The 5115-nt window shown below is 42.4% G+C and overlaps 1 pseudogene; it reads left to right on the top strand.

Annotated features, from left to right (window-relative positions):
* Positions 1-2036: 2036 nt before the first annotated feature.
* On the top strand, positions 2037-2154 carry LOC124723563 (annotated as a pseudogene).
* The last annotated feature ends 2961 nt before the right edge of the window (positions 2155-5115 follow it).

The raw sequence follows: 5115 nt of genomic DNA, 5'->3' as shown, positions 1-5115 counted from the left end.
TGGTATAGGGGAACGTTACCGTCCAGTACACGTCGGTATCTGGGCGGAAGTGGGTGAAGAGAATAAATGTTTGTAGTGCAAACGCATGCTCAGCAAATTTACTCCCTGTGAATTACATGAGGGAGTTGAGGAAATCTAGCACAGCCTCTTCGCAGAAAATATACCGTTGGGAGATAAAAACTGATAATTCTACAACAAGTTATAATATGTAAGAGAAAAGAGTACGAATTAATTTGTTAATTACGTTTACGAAGCATTAAGAAACACTTTCCTAAGTTTCTGTTTTTGGTCGTTGTGATTTGTGCTTCGTGAATATTAAATGTGATGTTTTCGAGCTTGTTGTTAAAAGTATATCACTGACAACCTCTAAGCACGTGCGTGCTTATTATTTACCTCTATCTCTTGGTCCTTACAAAAGTGAGTATCGCATTTATGCCAGGAAGTGCTTTAGCGATTAAATATTTGGTGTCTTCGAAAAAAGAGAAAGCTTGAACAAGCAGTTAGTGTGGAATCCATCTCGTATTCAACCATATTTATAAGAAGTAAGTAAAATGAGAACCTCAGGAAACAACTAGTGACAAATTGAGGCTAACGGCCACATCACGTCTTAACAAAAGTCTATGAAGTGGAACGTAAGACTGTTGCTAATGGAATCCTGGATATTTTGTCATTGTATTTTTCATCAAAGGTGATTCGACGTCTATAATGCGTTTTATGTGAAACACAGTCTTCTGGCGTTGTAAAAACTTCAACGGAAATAGAGAAAGACGGTTTTAACCAAGATAAGTAGTGAGCCCTTAAATTAATAGAAAAACTGGAAGGAGCTCGACTAAGCTTTGTTGCTGTGGCTTGCAACATGAGAAGCGAAAATTTCAGTGTGCAAGCAGCTAAAGAGGCCAATGGCTGAGATTGCGGAAGTCAAATATCCTCTGAAATTTTGGGAGGCTTGCTCTTCTTCCTACAAACATAGCCAAACAAACTTCCAAAAATCTTCTTAAAATAATATGCTTGTTTTTATGTTTTTAATGTTGAGATTATAAGAGCTTATCAGAACAGCATTTTCATCTTTGGGATCTATCGAGTTTAACCCATATCATTTAGTAGCTCCTCAGCACATATTTCACGGCTTGCACAGTAAGACGTGAAAGTAACTATGCAGCACACTTAGGCGCATGTGTTCAGTAACTTTCAGATGCGCCTCTGAAACATGAAATGCTACTGATAGGTCAGTCATCTGATGATCCAGCAGACATGTATTAACCTATTTGTGACGGTCATGACACCTAACAAAATGCCTAGTATATAGTCCCTTAGCAGTTTCGACAATGGCCACGTTACAGAATATCCGCTTATCCTGTCACAGTCTGCATGGTTTTGACAAAAATATTTTATTTCTATACGGTCTAAGCTGTGTCCCACAATTTGAAATTCTATGCTCCCTTGTTGCAAGCCACAAGCTCTAGTCGGTTCTCTTACTACTCTTTGTGTCATTGAGAAAACCCATATACAGAGTCAAAACAGTGCTTGTATGATGTGTCTTGCTGGCGCAATACACAGCTTTTGGTGTGGTTCATATTGGGAGCTAGACTTCCCAGTTACATTGGAGTGACCTCATATTGTCATGTTAGGATATTCACATCAGACTGTATTATTCTACAAAATGTTAATGCTGGACCATATAAAGCAAATATTATTTTCCAATGTTCACAGAGACAAAATGTCAGGAAAACAGAAGACCAATGTGACGAAAGCTACTGGTGTACTGCGCGTCCAGTAAGATTGTCCCAATCAGTGCCTAATTAGTCTTGTCCCTCCACATTAATCTAAAGAGAGTGAAACAGACGCCAGTTAACAGCATGTAGTGTCATTGGGAAGTTCATGTTGCTATTTATAGCGATTACATTCTCTATTAGAAGTTGAATGTAGGCTCTAAACATTTAGTGCCAATTTCATATTGCCCTATTTAGATGCAGTATCATTTTCGCAAAACATCACTTCTACAGGAGCCATAACTTAATATCATTAGTTTTACCACTGCCAACGGCCTTGCCGCAGTGGTAACACCGGTTCCCGTCAGATCACCGAAGTTAAGCGCTGTCGGGCTGGGCTAGCACTTGGATGGGTGACCATCTGGTCTGCCGAGCGCTGTTAGCAAGCGGGGTGCACTCAGCCCTTGTGAGGCAAACTGAGGAGCTACTTGATTGAAAAGTATCGGCTCCGGTCTCGGAAACTGACATATGGCAAGGAGAACGGTGTGCTGACCACATGCCCCTCCATATCCGCATCCAGTGACGCCTATGAGCTAAGGATGACACGGCGGCCGGTCAGTACCGTTGAGCCTTCATGGCCTGTGAAGGAGGAGTTATTTTTTGTTTTATCACTCCATTAGGTTTTAGTGGCTCGTGCACCTAAAAATAAACTATGTGCAAAACAACTTCTCGTAAATCTTTGGTTCATAGTTTATAAAGGAAATTTTTACCTCCATGAGTACACATTTTTTGTATCAGATATACTATCATTGCCCTGGGACTTTACCACAAAATTTTTGAACGCGTGTCTTTCACTTATTGTACTTGGTCTCCTTCGAAATACTCTCCTCCATAATTAGTACACCGCTCCCAATGCCGTTTCCACTTCCGGAAGCAGTTTTGGTACGCCTCTTGCTTGACCGCGCGAAGCACCATCTGCGAATTTTCTTTTATCTTGTCTATCATTACAAATCTCCGTCCTTTCAATGGGGCTTTCAATTTTCGAAATAAAAGAAAGTCCGCAGGGATCAGGTCTGGAGAGTACGGACGATGAGGCAGCACTGTGGTTTCGTATTTCGTGCAATACCCAGGCACCAATAGGGATGAATCTGCGGGTGCGTTATCGTGATGCAAGAGCCATGAACTGTCTCGCCACATTTTAGGCCGTTTCTTTCTTACATAATCTCGTAGACGTCGCAACACGTCCCAATAGTACCATCGATTAACAGTTTGTCCCTGCGGCACGCATTCACGATGAACCAACCGTTCAAAGTCAAAGAAAGCTATCACGGCTTTCACATTTGACTTAACCTGACGACCTTTTTTTCTTGGAGAACCTTTCCTGACCCTGTGCGATTGATCCCGGCGGAGGTTCGAGTCCTCCCTCGGGCGTGGGTGTGTGTGTTTGTCCTTAGGATAATTTAGGTTAAGTAGTGTGTAAGCTTAAGGACTGATGACCTTAGGAGTTAAGTCCCATAAGATTTCAGACACATTTGAACATTTTTTCTTTCCTGACCCATTGTGAAGGCTGAACCTTGGTCTCAACATTGTAACCATAGACCCACGTCTCACCACTAGTTATGATTCCCTTAAGAAAGCTCTTGCACGTTTCACCGCCAGTTATGATTCTCTTAAGGAGAGGTTTACTACCATCTTTGGCCTGAAAATGCTTGTTGTTTGAGAATTTTTTTCTCGGGATGTGTTATAGATATCAGTGTCAAATTTGGTCAAAATGTTTATTGATATTTCCTCTACAAACTGGATTTTTTTCGACCGGAAATGTCGAAGAACAAAGGCGGAAGTGCCATCGGAACGAAACAAAATTTCGATGTAGACCTTCACGCACGGTATGTCACAGGTCAGCCGGCTTGCCTGAAATCAAAATCGAGTTGACGTTAGCGAAGTATGTTAGATTCTTTAGGAGTTGTATCTCGCTTAAGTTACTTGGACCATAGGAAACAAAATGGCGGCCATTTGAAAAAAAATAGGTTTTTTTTTCCTCGACTTTTCGACTTCGTCGGCCAAGTAAAATTATTTATAGTTGATGGATCGGAATAATAGTGGTACAACTCCTAGACAATTTAGTTAGCTTCGTCGGAAACAAAGAATCATGCCAATCGGTTCAGTAGATTTGAAGTTACCATACCGCGCGATAAAAAAAAAAGTCATTTCGAGAAAAACGCGTTTCAAGTTTTGACTACATATAAATGCAATATTATGCAACGTACGTTCAATCTGCTATTCCGGGTCCATAAACTAGTCCTTCCGCTTCCTCATAAAGGGGGTTCTGCTCGATCTGGGCCATCCTGTGCTGCTCCAGAGCCGCTCGTACGGCCCGTGACAAGCGGTTTTCGGCCGCTTGAATCCGGTGGTCGTCCTAATGCTTGGCGAACTGCGTCGAATAGAGTCCCAGGGTGACGTCCATCGTTGTCATGGTCTTCAGAATTGCTGAATACCCTTCGTTGAAGCTGTTCATTGCCAGGAAACTCGCAGTCTCCACAGTCTTCGCACCAGAATGCAAATGCTTGGGGGCTAACTTCCAGACACACGCGCTCAAACTTTCATTTGAATTTTGTATGATTCCTCCAAAGCACCGGTACAATAACTCGTCCTCCGAAAGAAAAAAACTGGTGCGTGAAAAAGGCCGATTTCAGGCAGGTGCATTCTTTTGTTCAACCGCGAATAACAAACATTTCCGTTCCGTATTCGGGGAAAACGTTTCAGGGGTGGATTCTAAACACTTTCATGGATCCCAAAAGGCAATTTTAAAAAATCGATTTTTTTAACCCAAAGATAGTAAACCTCCCCTTAAGGAACATCTCGTTCTCATTTGCGCGATCCAGAAGCTCTTCACAGATCGCTAGGCGAAGGTCTTTCTGGTCTTGACTCATGAGCCGTAGGACGAACTTGGTGGCAACACGATGCATTCCAAGATGCTGTGTCAGGATTTCATAACATGATCCAACTGAAATGTTACATTCTTCTGCAATGTCTCGGACCGCCATTCTTCGGCTGGCACGTGCAATTTCGTTGTCGTTCCTGACGAGAGCGTCGTCGGTGGACGTCGAAAGCGTCCTGAACGATTAACTTCCTTCCGGCCATTTTTAAACCGCGTGAACCATTTGTAACACCGACTACGGCTTAAGCACTCATCACTGTAGGTGTGTCTCTCTAAAGCTTTTCTTGAATTTCAAGCAAAATTTAATGCAGACGCATTGCTCCTCTAACTCTGCCACTTCGCTATTCGCAAACTGTGCGACACAACTTTCTACTGAATACAGCACTGAACGACGACTAACAGTCGTACAGCAATGAAACTTCCAGCAGTTACACATAAAACACAGGCGTGTGCAGGGAAGCCAAGCGA

The sequence above is a fragment of the Schistocerca piceifrons genome, chromosome 1 (genome assembly GCF_021461385.2).
Source record: "Schistocerca piceifrons isolate TAMUIC-IGC-003096 chromosome 1, iqSchPice1.1, whole genome shotgun sequence".
In the NCBI taxonomy this organism is placed as follows: Eukaryota; Metazoa; Arthropoda; class Insecta; order Orthoptera; family Acrididae; genus Schistocerca; species Schistocerca piceifrons.
The sequence above is the reverse complement of the archived record's forward strand: the minus strand, read 5'-3'. Positions and strand labels throughout refer to the sequence as shown.